General features: G+C 36.6%; 1 long non-coding RNA gene across 2 annotated transcripts; it reads left to right on the forward strand.

The window, feature by feature from the left end:
- The first annotated feature begins 6,180 nt into the window (after positions 1–6,180).
- LOC121072456 lies at positions 6,181–17,162 on the forward strand. 2 transcript variants are annotated; one of them, XR_005821230.1, is made up of 6 exons: positions 6,181–6,238; positions 9,342–9,758; positions 11,841–11,930; positions 12,885–13,428; positions 14,003–14,032; positions 16,059–17,162. It is a non-coding gene; the product is annotated as an uncharacterized LOC121072456 (long non-coding RNA). The 2 variants fall into 2 exon arrangements; XR_005821231.1 differs by lacking the exon at positions 14,003–14,032 and having other exon boundaries at positions 12,885–13,929.
- The last annotated feature ends 793 nt before the right edge of the window (positions 17,163–17,955 follow it).

The following is a 17,955-nucleotide window of genomic DNA, read 5'->3' on the forward strand; positions in this document are numbered from 1 at the left end:
TCTGGTACATTTCAGGAAATAAAGAGTGTTGGTACATCATTTCTTAAATACACTTAGGATTGTTTTATTAAGCAATGAGATTTTTTAAATTAAAACTAAATGGTATAAAAATAGTTAGCATATCACTGACAAGCAAACACAGAAAAGAACATTTTTGTGTAAGTCCACCAAACATACCACTAGCCACAATCCCAGTAAAAATTATCTCCTGCCAGAAGGTTGAGAGATTTTTTTTTGGCAAGTAAATATTGAAGCAAAAAAGAAATTCAGACATTCAGCTTAGGTATTCATATAAATATATTCTTTGATTTATTAATGAAGATAAGAATCCTGTTAAATTGCTCATTAAACAGAACTTCAATATCTTTTGTATGTATAAGTGCCTATATTTTAAAGAGTTAGAAAGTTAATACATGAAAGATGAAAATGACATTACTCGCTAGTCTGTCACAGCAGGGTGACCAAATCTGCTCCCATTAAATTGTCATTGCCATGTTATCTGATAAAAGTACTTTGAGTGGCTGATATAAATGTATACATGAAATACTTTACCATTATGGAAAAATGACAATAAAAGTATCAATTAATAAACACATGCATCAGTGTTCTGCTGCAAACCTCAGTCTTCTAATTTAGTGCACATTTCAAACTTGCTGTTTATGGATTTGAAAGAATTTGTTGCTGACAGTTTTGCCAGTGATGTAAACTCAGGGTATCTTCAAGTTAGTTAACACTGTTATGTATTGTGTACCCACTTTTAGATTCAAGTTAGAAACACTTTTTTCCCACATAGATTGAATGACATGCTATGTTGCTGATAAGGCACTCAGAGGCAGCTATGTGTTAGAATACATAAAACATTTTTAAGCCCTGCTTCACTTGCTCAGAATAGTAAATTCAAATTTTGGCAAAGAGTTGTTTTTTGTTTGGGGTTTCTTGTAGGTTGGGTTGGTTTTTTGTTTGGCTGTTTTTGTGTGTGGGTTTGTTTGTTTGTTTTTGTTTTTGCAAATTGTGTATCAGCAATAAGCATTTCAACTACTTTAAATGAGGAAAGATTTAAATGTTGCTGTTATTTTATTTAAATAGTTAACACAAAATGCAAACAATTACAGCGTGGAAGTAATTACACACAATTGACATTGCAACCATTAAATTCTCCAAGGCAGTTCTGCATTCATAACTTTGTCTTACATCTTTTATAACAAAATGTTGTACATGGAAGACACTTTACAAGGAAGTCATTGTCATGATAATAATTCCTTTATAGTACTTCACTATATTTTACGTAAAGATATCTGTGTGTGAACTGTCAGGTGAATATATATAGATCTCCAATAGAGCATATCTGTGTATTCCAGTTTGTGAATATGTGTCAGCAGTGTGTGTGATTGCATATAATACATGGTATATCTTAAAACCTAGGTAGATATTCAAATTATTGCATCTTAAAAATAAAAAAAAAAAGGGAAGAAGAAGAAAAAAAAAAAAAAGTAGCATGTCCAAAGAGAAAAGAGAAGCAGCAGAAGAGGCCCAAGCAGAATGCAGTTTTCCCCAAGTTTTGCTGACTGATAGCTTTCAAAAAGTACCATCCATGTTTCCCTGTGATATATTGGAAAGTCTGCTGCTAGCATTATAATACATTGGGACCAAAATAATACAAGTGACCAAAACCATTAATATATTAACTAATGTGCTACAGCTAAAGACATACTAGGGGAAATGTCTAGCCAGCAGATTTCAAAAATTTTGAATAGAAGAATGACTGTTTTTTGAATTTTACATAGAATGCTATGTCGCCATATCATCAATATTTATGAACGCATAAAAGCTGTAAATTAATGAACATATGTGTTCAAGTAATTCAAGCATAAATTTATGAACATATTGAAGTGTACTTAGAGCACCATCTACTGGGAAGTCTGAATTAATGAATGTAGTTTTCCTATTTCTTAGGACAAAAGCGTACTTTTGTTTTGTGAAAAGCAAAATACTGTGGCAAGATAGCTAATAAGTGACAAACAAAGCTTCATTCAAAATTAAGTGTTTTGCTGTTATCAAATGTAAAATAGAAATGAGTATCACAGTGAAACTAAAATTGTGAATTTTAGAACATTATTATCCACAAATCAATAAATAATGCAAATTTGCATAACATGTAAGAAACCTTTACAAATACAGTTTTAAAGTGTTGTTAGCAATGCCATGGTAGTCCCACATTGGAAAAACTGTTATTCCCTGAGTGAAGGTCAAAACTTTATTTTTGATTGATCTTTGTACTATATACGGTGAAATAATAACTGAAAGATTATGACTTAAGAAGTATTTTTTGGGGGGAAGACTTACAGCTAGAATGTGGCTTGGTATAAGGAAACCTTCAGAAAGGGAATTCAGTATAAGTCAGAAGATGGCAACATTCAGCAAGGGTAAAATAAAATACTTTGAAACTGTAATACTGTAATTCACAAAGAATAATTATAAGGAGCTTACATGCTAACTAGTTTGCTGTTTGCGCCCCCCTCCTTTTTTTTCTGATTCTTATCCTGCCATTCTTATTTAAGCAAAACTCAGTGAAAATCTGAGTGTAGTTTGTTTAGCTGAAGATTGCAATCTGACTTTTTCTGAAGGGGTTATTTTAACACTTCTGATTTAGTAAAAGGGAAATGTTATAATTCTGTATTGTTACTGTTACCTATAACTGATTGTCCACTTCCCAAGCCTTTAACAAGGATATTCCTTGTAAAAGTTGACATTTAAGCAAATAAAGAGCCTGATTTATATACAAGCTCCTAAATTGAACAGTCCTATTTTTTGACAGATTAAGAGCAGGTGCAAGTCACTGCAAGCTGCAAATATATTTGATGGCAGTACCAGTATGAAATAAATATGGATTTAGGCAGACAAAGTTTAAGTTGCAAATTGTGGATTTTGGATTTCTTAACTTGTGTTGTAATTAAAAGTTTTGAAGGTGACAGTGTTTTTAAAATAATCTCCAGATATTAAATGTAGTATCTGTCTTAATTATCCTGATGTGCTCTGGCACGTAACAGATTCCCACTGTGAAGCAGTGGCACAGAATTCAGGAGATGCCTACTGCCAACAATGTGATCAGCAAATGCTGCCATGCCTTACGCTCACTGTCAGACATTACCACCCTCATCCTTCCTGCATCCATCTAACTAAAATCAGTAAGACTCTGACACAGACAAAAGCAAGAGCATTTAATAAACTGAAAAGCATTGACTTTATAGGCTCTGTAGCCAAGGGCTTTTACAGACTCTCTCCCTCTATGGATCAAGCGCACAGGTCAGTGCATAACACATTTACTGGTGGTTTGCACAAAAGCAGTTGATCACTATGATGACATTGAAGGAGGGGACACCAGACTAATGGTTCAGACAGTTACAGGAAGAGAAGGGACGGGTTAAACTGGCAAGATCCAAAGTCCTGTGATGTCCATGGAAATGTTTCTTTTGACCTCTGTGGGCTTTGGAGTAGGCTCATCAGGTCAGCTTGGTTCTAAACTGAAATACAATTAGACAGGTACTTGGAATAGTACCTACAAAATACCTAAACGTTGTGGGGTGAAATTACTTACTACCTATACGCCAAAGAAAGACATCAGCAAGCCAGACAAGAAGAGCTGGTGAGTTCTGGAGCCCTGTACAGAAAGAAATCTAGAGTACGGTGAAAGTTTATAGTAAAAGAGTAGCAAAACACTTTTTTGAAGACTAATTGCATCTGTCAGTTTTCTCTGGATGCTTGACCATAGCTAGTAGTACATCTCCCACGGTTTATTTCAGAATTAACTTTTATATCTTCCCACTACAGATCACCTCAGACAGCATAGACCTTTTGTGCTCAAGGAATCCCCTTTTCATCCTAATATATCATGTGATATGTGTAATAATTGTCTACCAGGCCATGAAGGGATTGTGCTCTTGAGAAGACATTGCCTCCTTTAGTAGCCATATTAGGCACGGGCACCACTTAAGTGCAATCCTAGAGGAGTAACTCATAGCACATCATAGCACACCAGGTGGAGAAATGTATTTTTTGTGTTCTGGATACTGTACATATGACCTGAACATACTTCAGGCTGCAGCTAAAGACATAAGTGAGGCCACACAGTGGGGCCCACAATTTGTGGGTCTAGGACAGAGAAAGTGGCAGGGGTTTAATTGCAGTGAGCATTTGATCAATTTATGCTCAGTTTATGGAAGTTATTTATTATGACAATGATAACAACAGAAACTTAAGATGGAGAGGGAGAAAGAAATTACCTTGTGTGACCACTGAAAAATTCTATATTATATGATAACAAAAGGAAAGAGACAAAGAAAATAGAGGTTATTTCATTTCATAGTTACTGGGTTACCTGTATACCTACTGCCCTTTCTTACTGTTTCCTGCAAGATTATGCCTGGGCATTATTTTTTCTCTGACATGGGGAATAATGCAGGTCGACTTTTAGTTGATTTTAGTCAACGCTAAAATCAGCTTTTATGGCTCAGCAGTGGTTATCCACTAGATCTTGCTGTCTTTCAATAGCTGTTGCTGTTCCCTTTAGTAATTTCTGACTTGCTTTAAAGCCCTAAAATTAAATAGCCTACTTAAAGGGGTATTGCTTGATTTAAACAGTTACAATACAGTAGAGTTAAGAGAGCTGCTTTCCTATAATTCTGCTGCTGTTTTCAACACTGATACTACATCAGACATGTTGAGGTACAGTTCTTTATATCATTAATTTATAAAAGATAAAATCCTCAGTTGTTGAGTATACATAAAAATTTGTTCCTACTTCTTTATTTTTTCCTCTAAAAAGAAAACTGCAAGTTCTTATGAGTAAAACTGGATGAATTGATTCGGATAAAGGAAGTCACCTGAAACATTTGATAAAATTTAAAAGGGATTAAAATACCTGCTGGGAAATTTGGAATAGTCTGAGTCATTTGGGATTTGTTGTTTATTTTTTCCTGTTTATAATCCCACTCATTTGGGGTTATTTTTATTTTTGTTTCTTTCATAAAAATGAACTTCTTATGTTGGTCCTTTGAGACATAATTATCCAAGTTTTATAGAAAATTCTATCTTTGAGTTAAGTCTGACCAGACAGAATTTGGGAGGGTTGGGGTATCTGACCTGGAAATATGTCCTTGCAAGCTTACATGTTGTTTGCAGATTAACATTCTATGCAGACTTCCTCATGCTCATCTATACCAAAGATCTGAAGTCTGTTCATCACTGGTTTCTTTATGGGATTGGGAGGAGGTTCAGCCGAATTTGAGACTGGACTGAAAAATCCAGCACCAAAGACATTGAGTGGACTGATACTGCCTGTACACTTTGGGACACAGAAATCAATGGCTTCTTTAGCTGGAGGACCATATAAAGGGAAAACTGTTTTACTGTATCTAAAAATAAAAGGTATAGGAAGACATCAGAAAGGGAAGAGTTAGCAAGAGATTCAGAAACACAAAGGGAAAGTCTGATAAATAGAAAATGTCATGAAAATGAATAGATAGACAGTAGGAGAGGATAAAAAATGAATCTCTACAATGGGAGAAAACAGGGACTGAGAAAAGTTCAAAGAAAACACTAGCTTAACCTCAGTAACCCACTCACACTGGAAGGGCAAAGAATCTCATTTAACATTTCTTAGGTTTCAGAATTCATTGTACTTTGAAAGAATACTCGATAAATTATTTAGACAGTTTCAACTGAGATTGGAAAAATCCCAGCCTGTCAGAAGCTAGGTTAAAAAAGGTTGGTGCTGTATAAATAATTTACTTCTTTGGAGAGGAAAAAACATACAAATGCTAGTGTCTAAAGTAGAGAGGCACTAAACCTGCTGAAGCTCGCTAGCCAGACAGTGAATTTAAGCCAGCACTACAAACTGAGTGTTCTCATTTAAAAGCAGGGGCTATGCCAAAGCTGAAGTTATCAAAAGAAGGTCAACATTAAAGAGTCTACAATAATTCACTGCTTTTATACATTTACACTTTTAGCACAGTGAGCATACCCCAGTTCAAAAAAATCTAGTGGAAGCTTTTTTTTCCCTGTGATTTCTCATGGCAACTAACTAAAGTAAAGCACGCTTATCATATCAGTGTTGGGTGTTATTTAATTCATTGGTGTTATTTCTATAAAGCAGGCACCCTCCAGCTTTGTCACTGCTCTCAGCAGATACTTCCTATTCCAGTCAGAGTTGCCTGACATTTCAAGTGAACTAGAGCAAGAGGTTTGTTTATTTGTTTTTGTTTTTAATATGGAATAATTATTATTCGTCGTGTTTATTATAGTACTTTCTAAGCCTAAGCACCATAGTAACAGAGGAAAGTAATATATATGCGTCCTATTACAGCTTTTATTTCTGTAAGTACAAGTGCAGAATTTGGCAACAACAATGCCCTTCTGCTCCAACACACCAGCACTATACAATATTCTAAGTAATTTCGCTTGAGTAATATCAGATATATAATGAGCATCAAAGTGGTCCCCACTGCCAGCTCAGCTTTGCTGGCTGTCGTGAGACAACATTCCTCCCCAAAGGCACTGTTCCATGAAGGGCTTCTGGCCCCATTCCTTACAGAAATCTACAGACAGTGAGGTGACTGAGCAGCTTGGGAGAGATAAGAGTGTAAATGCATCTTTGTTTTATTACTTCTAGCCACTACAAGAGCCCTCAGATAAATAACTGATCTGCCTATCACTTGATAGTGGGTGATAGTATCTTTGCTGGAGCTAGCCAGGTCAGGTCTAGAAGACACAGACACTATGTGGGAAGTCCAAAATGTGAACATTCCCTTAATTTTGTGTACAGTCAATACAGTCAGCTCAAAAGGATGATTTACAGTATTCTAAGAAGTTTGACTGACATGTACCAGGCCCATCTCAGATTTGTGCCTAGCAAGAGAAAATAAATGCTATATATCTGGTAGGTGATGGACAGAGTAAAGTTCTGTGGAAAGGAGGTTAGTTAGATCAAAGTACCCCAAAAATTACTTAGCGTGTACCCATATATAAAACTGGAATTCCACTTGTATGCCTCTTATGCAGTCTGATTAGCTCACTAGTCACAGCTAATGCTATTTTGAGAAGGATGTTTTCTGCAGTTTTCAGACATTTTTCACTCATTGTGCGCTGATTTGTGGAAACTGCTAGAATATTTGTATCTCAAAGCTGCTATGTAAACTCTGCCTTGATATATGTTGATAGTTATTATGTGGCCCTGTTAGAAAAATATGTATTTAGACTTGATTTTCAAAGTATCACCACTGTGAGAGAGCATGCTGGGGCAGCACACTCCATGATTTGGCTGACCTGTGGGGGTGTATGGGTGGGGAACAGAGTCAGGGCTTTATTAATTCCTGATAAACTTGAAAGCATATGGCCCACAGTGTGACAACAACCCCTGAGGGCATGGCTGTGATGCAGCCTTTTGTACACCATCACTAGAAGTATAATGGTTTCTAACTACCCTCAGTGTCCTCAGTATGTTTTTCATTAATTCATGTAATTTCAGTCTGTAATATTGATGTGAAGAAATTCCCTTTGTTTTGACCTATTAGCCCCAGCCACTCTTCAGAGGCTCCAGTAATGATCTTCCTTCTTACACCTGGGTTTTTTGCCAGGTACAGGTGCTAACCCCTCTTCAGACATTACCTAGTGACTCCTCTGAATATTTCAGGGAATCTGGGCTAGAGCAAAGGCAATCATTTGTTATCCTGTTTGTTATTCTTGCCAGCTGTGGGGTATTCATCAAAGATTCATAATTCTAACCAAAACTGGGTGTGCATGAAACATTGGCTTTAATTTGGTACCTTTATACTTTATATTAAATCTGTTAACTGGAAGAGCTTAATGAAGAGGTGATAATAAAGAAATTGGCACCTTCCTCTTTAGCATTTAGGTTTAGTATTTTTACATAACTAGTGGGCAGAACATGTGTAACAGATATATGCTCACGTTGACTAGAAGCATTATGGATGAAGAAAATGACCACCCCCGGTTTGTAGCAGCAGCATGTTGATATGGCAGGCATGAAAATAGCTTGTAATGTCATATGGCATTTGTAGTAGGGAATGAAATGAGGAATAGGAAAGTTGTCCTACTTGAGAGATTTTTCCAAAAAAAAGTGTCAAGTGCAGTGAAGAAAATACTGTCCATGATGGAATTCCCCTTTTTCAATGAATGAGCTAAATTGCTTCCAATATACAGCAAATTTGAGTTGGTATTTTGAACATTTGAATAAATAAATAATAATTTAAAAAAAAAAAAAGAAGCAAACCTCAAAAAATAACCAATTCTTAATATTTATTGTTGATTCATCTGAACAAGGCTTTATTCTCTGCTTCTCATAGATCAATGAGTTTATCTTGCGTTTATGTATTTACTTATTTTTTTCAGAGATTTGCCAACTGTGGCACAGTAAGTGGAGAAATAGTTGTAAAAAAAACACTGAGCAAAAAGAAATGGAGGAATAGTTGGCTTGTTAAATTTGATGTCACTCTTTGCCTTCAGAATTAGCCATCTAGTCAATACTTCTGCTCTTTACATTTACTTACATCAGCTACTGGAGAGGAAAAATCACTAGCAGAGCACCAAGGATAAAAATCTATTTCAGTGCCATTTTGTCTTAAATAGAGTAGTAGTCATTATCTGGAATAATATTGATATGGCAAAAGAGACAAGACTCGTAAGAAGCTATGCCTTTTATTAAAGCTGGTGCACACTGTGCTGTTCAGCTAACAGGGTACCCTTACGAGAACGATTGAGACTTGGCCACTAATAGGAAGTATGGGAAACTTTGGGTTAAATTATCTGTGTAAAAAGTGATGTAATAACACACACAAGGTGGGAAGTGGAATTTTTACACTGCTGCAGTATATTACTTTTGTTCTTAATTTCCTGTTCGCGGTAGGAGGTAAGACAGAGGAAGAAGACAGAAAGGGGGCTGCAGTGTGTGTCCATAGCCTGCCCCGACGATGTGGCTGTGCCAGGGTGGGTGCTGGGAAGCATCAGTTTATCCAAACTGATGTGGCCCTTCCCTATCCTGGCACAGCACTGCCTTCCAGGCATCCCACTGGGTCAGCTTTGGTGCCAGTGCCCACAGATGCCAGAGACTGAAACGGAACGAAAGGGCTCAACAGCCATTCCAGAAATACAAAAGATACAAAAAGTATCATATTGATTATTGAAGGGACTTGGCAATACTTGAGAGCACCCCTGCCAGACTCGGAGATTACCCCAACAGGGTGCCAGCTGCCTGTGTGGTTGTCAGAGGCATATGATGGGGGCTGGAAGAGGGGTATTCAAGCTTCATTTTCTTTCAATTCTTGCAGGGCTGTGTAACAATACCGACCTCTGCCGAACGCCCCGGCCATGTAGCAACACGCGGCGCAGTACCCAGCACACCCTGGCCTTGTTGCACACCCATTCTGCACAGCCATGCCAAGAACCGTGTGCACCAGGCGCCTCCAAGATGGCCGGCCAACAACGGAGGACCCCCATGACTGCCTTTTGTATGTCAATGGCAAGACCGGTCCTATGGGCTGGCCTCCATTGCACTTGCACCAGAGTAATGATTAAATTCAGGCCCAAGTAAGCCCATTGACCTCAGCTGAGTTTCTCCAGTTCATGCTGATGTAGCCAAGATCAGGTGCGACCTCTGTGTGAGATGAAACATCACTGGTTGAGCGTTCCTCCCTTGTGTTCATCCAGAGCCAAAGGCCCATGATGGACAGTCCTATGCTAATGAGGTAAGGGAAAGAAGGATAACTGAGGAAGGAAGAAATAGTTGTGAGCACAAATCTTCTTTAATTCTGAAAAAAAAAAAGTGGACAGTATTTAGACAGAGATGGATCTGACAGACATACTATATATAGACCTAGACATTTATACCCATGATTTCAATTTTTTTCATTGAGTTCAAAAAACTGAGTTATCCAAATAGTCATTTTTCTCTCTTGTTGAACTTTGTTTTCATAAGAATGTGCTCACCTTCTTTCACAGCAATGATTTGCTTTTTTAATTTGAAAAAATGTCTGAAATATTGTATAACCTTGAAAATGAAATGCAACATTTTGAGAATTTGATTTGTCGTCCTATTTCCTATTGTGAAAATGTCTGAAGTCTTTGAAATTTGAGATAAAAACTAAATTATATAATTTCTTTGTGAAAGAAAAATGCAGATTCCATATGCTGATCAAGCTTTATCCCTTTGTGACAACCTCTTACATAGATGATGGCAAAAAACAAACATGGCTAGTAAATGCAATGTGAAACATTTGCAGATCATTTATGCATAGCTGCTTAATGAGCGTCTAGGAAGACTGAAATATAATTCAGATAGCACTTGAGAAGAACTGACTCTCTGAAATCTCCACCATCCCTCCAGAGCTGCTTTGGTCCAGCTTTAAATATTTCTGGTGTTGTTCAGTTTTAAGATGCTACTCATGCTACTCAATGCATCTTCTTTTACAACTCCCAGAAAAAAAAGAAATGCTGCAAGTGTACAAATCATTACTGTTTGAAGAGAATGTAATGTAACATTATCTCTATGTCCTTTTTATACTATAAAAGTGCTGACAGTACTTTGATGTGGAAAGGATGAGACACAGCAATCTGAGGGACTGTATAAAAGGAACAACATGCTTTAAGTGGGAACTATGCAGAGAAACACACACTGCAATGACAGCTTCACACAACATCTAATTTGATTACTTCTTTGCACCACAGTGGAATCATTGAACTACAGCCATCTGTTAATGAGGAGGCAGTCTTCTAAGCAGAGGTCATCTTTCTCCCATATTTTGTAATATTCATTCCACAACAGTCATAAACCCAGCCATTATCTCCTTTTCTTCCACAGCATTTTGTCTTTGGCAAGTTTACTGTCACATAGAAATCAAATCAAGAGGGAGAAAAAGTAGTGTCTGCTTTTTGCAATTGACCAGGAGAAATTACTTCTAGAGACAGGGAAATTACTTTAATTATTCCTAACAGAAGGAAAAGGAAAAGGTAAAAAGACCTCTTCCCCCCAAATAAAAAATAAAAAACTGGAATACTTTAGTTTCAAGAAGGAGTAATACTAGAGAGATGCTTGCAAATTTTTTCAGCAAGTGACTTGCTGTGTGGGATCACATTTTGGTGAAACCAACTCAAGATGGTAAATGTTGACTACTGTTGTCAAGGGCAAGAAATTTAAAGATGAGCACAACTATTTGCTCTATCAGGAAACCAGATAGCATACTTATTAATACACTTGGTCAAGTTTCATGTTTAAAGGGGTTAGTGCTAAAAGGAACAAATTTCCAGATCACACCATGCTGCAAAGCCCATGTTAGTGACTATGGTACAGAGGACTGGTGGGGAGACTGTCTGCAATGGCAGGGAGCTCTTCCTTTCCATTTTGTGGATTTAATTTGTCACTGCCGCATAAGGGAGCTGCTGTGCAAGGCAGATGCTGTTACCCCTCGTTTGAAATTATTTTGAGTTACTTGTCATGGGCATGGAGTTCATTGATAGGAATATATTTTTTGCCTTTTTTTTTCATGTGTTTATACACATTTGAAGTGATCTTCTGAGGATAACCAGTCAACATGTGTGGAACTGGAGGATTGTTACCATTACGGACATAAATTTAGCTGTTGATGTCAGTCAAGTAGTTCTTTAGTAGTGTTCAATTTATTGAGAAATCCTCATTTTCTGGAGCACAACAAAACGAATAGTGGGAAGTTTCTCTGCTCTGAAGACTCAACTTTCCTTTCACTCAAAAAATTGTAGCATAACTATCATGTAGCACCTTTTAATGAACCATAACAATTGTTACTTTTCCTTAGATAATACAATATACTATCCAGCCATCAGATTGGACTGGGTATCATCTTTTCCAGGAAGATCTGCAGTTCAAATTGTCCTGGCAGTATGTGGTAGGTAATCCGCGGGCAGCTTTTGAGTGTAATTAAATACACTTACAAAACTAGTTTGCAGACTGAAACCAGTGATTAAATTTCCACAACCCCCCTAAAACTAGTGCTAAATATGGAGCACTGTATTGCAATACAAATGTAAAACGATATCTTTGGACAAACGCATGCAACTACTTCTTTCTCCATCAAGAAGCTGACCATCCAGCGTCCATCAAGAAGGAAAAGAAATCCTTAGATTTCCCATCAGTATGCATCGCAGTTTCCATTTTTGCTTGGCTTTGCTGATTCCTGCATTTTGTATGTAGCTAGCCATGGTGATTTCTCCATCCTTTTATTTTCTTTCCTTTTTACTCGTGACTGCTTGTTCTCTGTAGTACTAGTAATACCTTAAATTAAATACTGCACCGAATATGAAGGTTAGTCAAAGGATTTTTTTTTTTCCAAGTGGCATCCTTTTCTGTTCTCATGCCCTCTCTGTCTTAACCTTCCCCTCTCCCTCACGTTCTCTTTGAATGTAAAGGCTCATTGACAAACTATCATTTTTTAATTTCAAAACTCTGCTTTTAAAAAGCCACCCTTGAGGATGACAAATTTGTCAGATGATATGATGACGATTCCTCAGTTTTTCAGCAGTTGTGGTGCTGCTCACCAACTTTTGTGTATTACTTCTAAAAAGTTGTGATGACTCTTCATACTTAAAAAAAACTAAAGTATTATATCACTTCAGGTTATTAATTCTGCCTCTGTGAGATTTAGGGACTACTCATGATTATTTGCATGTGTGCTTATGTATTTTAGGAAAAATGGCTAATAGGCTTGTTAAATGTATTTTTATGGCTAAGCTGTTCCTTGATTACTCTCTCTTTGTTCTTTATCACTTCATGCCATCTTTCTTCTCTGCTTATCCACAAACAAACAACCATTGCTTCCTGCTGTCTCCTGGACTGCCACCAGCTGTCCTGATGTCAACTGGCAAATGACAAAACCAGCCCGGCAATGAAGAAGCTTATAAAGAAATGTTCTGCAGCTCCAGCAGACGGCGCGTCCTTCATTCCTCCAAGATGCCAGCAAAGCCGTTTGCTTCAGTAGAGGTCCCCATATGGGAAATACTGGAAGAATTCAGTCATTTAGCTAACTTTTTATTAGTGGGCATAAAATAAGGAAACAAAATAAACTGTCTTCCACCTGTCCTTCAAACCAACATCTCTAGTAGCAATGCTGAGAAGACTTTTTTTTAGAGATTAATATAACAGTGAAAAGCTAATTGACTTAATTGTCTTAAACTGCCCCTCCCTAAATAGGAGCTCTTGGAGGCACTGTTTCCTCAAAAAAAGAAGAGAGAAAAGCCAAGAAAAGCAAGAGACTTCTGTTCTCAGAATTTAGTTTCCAACAGCGATACACAGTGATACTGTAGAGAATGACACAGAACTGATAGAAGCGTTATCAGCATGTTTTTTAGCTATGAAAACTCCTCAGTTTCAAAACTGAAACATTAAAGGTAATTCATAAGTGAAGCTGGGATGCAGTGGAACAATGTATTAGGGAACTTATGAAAGGATTTCTACAAGTAACAGCTTATTATAGCTGTAGATAGAAAGTAGGAAAGAAAAATCCATATTGCTAACAAGTGGTATGGTAGGAAATAGGAACGTTTCTTGTTTAGGGAACAGTAGGAAAAAATAAGAATACATTTCATTTCCTAGAATATCTGTGCCTGAAAGAAGAAATTCTAAAAACAACTGATTAACAAGACATTATTTAACCTATTAATTATTATACAAGCAAAATAACAATGATCAAATGCTTTAAAAAAAAAAACAACAAAAACAAACAAAAACTAACAAAACCAGACCACCTTCAGAAAGGTTCAAAATGTTCAAAACCAGACCACCTTCAAATTTTAAGATCATATCAAATAAGATTTTTTTAAAAGACATCTGCAAAGTAAACTCAGTTTAAAGCTGAGTCACAGTAGATGTTTGCAGGACTCCTTCTCCAGGTAAGAATTAAGGAAAATGTGTTTGTAGAGCTGAATAATTTTATTCTTTTGACCTATGCTCTTTTTTTTTTAGAACTACTGAATCTTAGGTGCATTGAATGGGGTGAGTATTTGTGCTTATTTTCAGTTACACTAATTGAGGAGGCTGTCTGTCCTTGCTTTAACCTACTTTCTCTGCTGAAGTCATTTTGCCTCTTAAACCCCATGGAGATTTGAGACACAAAGCCAGTTTATTTCTACAGTGGCCCCTCTTTGTTCAGAAATATTGCCAAAGGCTTATTTGGAAACCTTTTTCATAGGAGATATGAACATTTGTACTTTGCAAAGATTATAAGGACTCAACTCAAAATAGAAAGTACAGCTAATAACTGTAAGATGAGTTTTCTGCCTCCCTTCAAATTTAACACGTTAGGAGAAATCATTTATATATATGTGTATATATATATATATATATATATATATCGGGTATTAAAACATAGCATGACTCTAGGTATTGATATAATTATTGCTTAATTGCTTGTTAGCTGTTCTACGTGACATTTTCTGGTATGGACCTGACCACATATTCTGCAGCAAAATGTTACAGAAGCTACCATTTTTGCATATGCTTTAGTGCCTCATTTTATGCCTGAAAATGTAGAAGTCTTTTCACCATGATAAGAAAGGATGGACCTTCACAACTGCACATTTTGAAAAAAACAAACAGAATCTCAATTTTCTGTTTTTACATATTTGTAAAATAAATAAATAAATCAAGTATGTTCCCATGTGCTGGAATGCCTCCTGCTAATTGGGGAGTAGAACTGACTGAGCTCCGCATGCATCCAGACAGGGGTTATGTAAGCACTCTGTGGTTGTCTTGTGCTTTTGAAGGAAAGCAGTACCGTTATGTTATGTGATACTCCCCATAGCAAGGATGAAATCTGTCTGTACAAAAGGACCCTGAGAAGGACTCTTGTGAAGCAGTTTTTTGCCAATGTTTAGCTGCAGTTATGGAATCCCCAGAAGTTTCATAAAGTAGATACTTTAGCCATAAAAGGTCAGCAAAGAAGTATACCTTAGCAGCAGGTGAGCAGCTGAATTTCCTGCCATAAGCAGCTGAGAGAAACTGTGTACAACCACAGTGTAGAGTGAAGGTAACGGGGAGGCAGAAGGGGTTGGGGTTAGAATTTAATCCTGCAGGGGAAAATCAGAAGTGTCTCCCTTGAGTGCTCAGGGATTCTGCCCTTCTGAAGATCCTGCCCATGTCATCATACAGTCTGTATGTATTTAGGCCATACAGCAAATCTATTCTGGTATTCCTATTAAAAAAAAAAAATAATCAGATTGTTATTTGTGAAAGGCCTTCATGAAAACAACAATGCATTCAGATTTGCATTATTCCCTGTTCTGCATATTTGTCCTGGTTCTCATAGATCTTCTAATTCGCAGGCCATAATGAAACTAAATCATCAAATAACAACAAAGTATTCTAGATCCTAAAGCAGCTATATCACAGCCCTTTGGAGAAACAGAGCCATATGCCATAGGAAAACCAGTGCCCATTTTTAGCACAAGCAATGCTGAGATACAAATCACATCACACAGAGTCAGAGTTAATTAAGTCAGGCACCTACTGCTTGCCTATAGTTTGCAATAGCTATTAATTTGAAGGTCTGCTGTAGTGCCAAGGAAAGGTAATTAAAAAATGTAACATTTTGTGACATGATGAACATACTTCTAAAGCGGCTTGTTATGATGTCTTCTTTTGGATAACACTGTTCTAAGTAAAAATTTAGACAATGTATCATAGTAATTTAAAGGGAAAAAATGTTAACAGATCTTATATCTTTCTTTAGGTAAGGACAAGAGCTCTTGCTATGGAATATGCAGTGTGCAAAAACACTACAACTGCTAAAACTATCAAAGGAGCATCAACATTTTGGCATTTGTTTTCATTATTTTGAACAATTTTGCCAATTACTGTGAAATTGTTTTTAAATAATATATATTTTTAAACATACCAAGTCCACTAAATTTTATTTAAAATCATACTGAGTTACATACATACTGTCACTGCCATTCCAAAGTCATTGTTTTTATTTATTTACGGCAACTCTATTTACTGACTGAAATATCTTCTTTTCTAGATTAAAGTGCTGTCTGTTCATTACATACCACCTAAAGAAGTTTTGATATAGCAAGAAAAAAGATGGTCATCTGGGTGGTATTAAGGAACTGTTGATATGATATGAACTAAGATTAAAAATATTTAAATGAAAATCTGAGAAGAGGATTCAAAGTTTCTGAAAGAATACTCCCTGAAATGTTTTGTGAATCCTTTTGAGAGAGGAGGCTATTTATATTGGGAAAGAGAAAACTACTTTGGAGACTGCCTTTCCAGTACAAACTAATTAACTAGAAATGACCACTAACTCTCACTTTAGATGAAGTTATATATTTGGAAAAGATTTTTCAAAGTGTCCAGGGATTACATTGTCTATATTTCTCAGTTCTGCCCCAGAGACAGCCCGAAGGTTCTGCAAGGATTTGGACCAGCAAGAATCACAAGTCAGGGAAGATGGTTATATTTCTAGACGTGTTGCAAGCTGCTTTACTCTTTTCAATACAATTTTTCTCTCAAAAAACTTTGATTGCAATTAAATTAGTCTTTGGTTAAAGGAGGCAGCTCACAATTCAACCATATTAAATTTATAGGTGATTTTCAATGGTAATGAGATGCCTACTAAATATTTTAATTTAGCGGAAAACTTATAGCACCTATCTGGAAAATGTTCATTAATGTTTTATAGTGGGCCACATATTCTGATACTAAGAATACCCACAAATGCATTGTCCATAAAGTTGCCACTTTCCAATGAAGTCAGTTCTCGCTATACTTGCTGCCTGACTGTTAAAGCCTTTCTGACTGTCTTCATTCAAGGTCTATGTTTTGCTGCAATGTCTGCTTGTTTGTTGGATTTGGCGGTTTGACTTTGGGTTTTGTTGTTATTTTTTGTTTGGTTGGTTTTGTTTCTGTTTTTGCCATCCTCCTTTATTTTGGTCTCCCTTGGATCACTGCCACCCTGAAAACAAATGTTGATTTCACATAGTGAAGAGATGCTCTTTATTATAAATAAAGTCTAAAAAAACATTTGTATCACATTTTGCACAAATCCTAATACCTAGCACTGGTTAGCTTTTACAAAGGAATTAAATATTTTAATACAAAGATGCCTAAGTTTAGAATTTCATTGCTATTTTTCTTTTTACTATAATCTTTTATTTTTTTTTTTTTTTATTAGATAACTGTTCTGCTTATAATAAAGTTCTCTGTGAAATTCTGCAGGGGTTCTTCCCAGCATTGTTACTGTGTTTAAACTCAGAAGATAACATATTTTCAAACAACCTTCTAAATTTTTTAATCTCCGTTGAGATGAATTCCCATAGCTGAATAAGCCCCAAGATCCCTGAGCTCCAAGGGGTGCTCAGTATCCTGCCAAGCACTGTATGTTCTGTGATGGCATTAGAACCAAAAGATTTATCAAGACAATGAAGAAATTTGGAAGAATTAATTAATACATGCTTTTAATGTTTCAGGCCCATTAACCATAAGGTAAACTGTATATGGCCAGGTCCTTCCCAGTACATTACGATGACACCATCTGCACTGAAGTATTTATGCTTCAGTCTCACATGAGATTCTTTGCAAGCACTCAGACAGGATCTCTCCCTCTCCATTGCTGAGGGGGTGAAAGATGAATGCAACACCCAAATGCCAATTCAGCAGCTGAGAAACTGTTGTGCTAACTTGTCCTTTAGTTAAAGGCTTGTGTGGCTGCTTCTGCTTCATGAAATAATCAGATAAAGTACAACAGGAAAGCGAAAGAAAGAAGAGGGGATATATATATATATTTTTTTCCTTTTCTTTTAGGTTAACTATTGAGAAAGATAAATTATGGGGAAAAGCTTGAAAAAGCACAGTTGAATGGCCTGTCCACCTAGCCACATTTTTAGAAGCATACAACAATTAACACATTGGTCCTT

Source organism: Cygnus olor, chromosome 6 (genome assembly GCF_009769625.2).
Source record: "Cygnus olor isolate bCygOlo1 chromosome 6, bCygOlo1.pri.v2, whole genome shotgun sequence".
NCBI lineage: Eukaryota > Metazoa > Chordata > Aves > Anseriformes > Anatidae > Cygnus > Cygnus olor.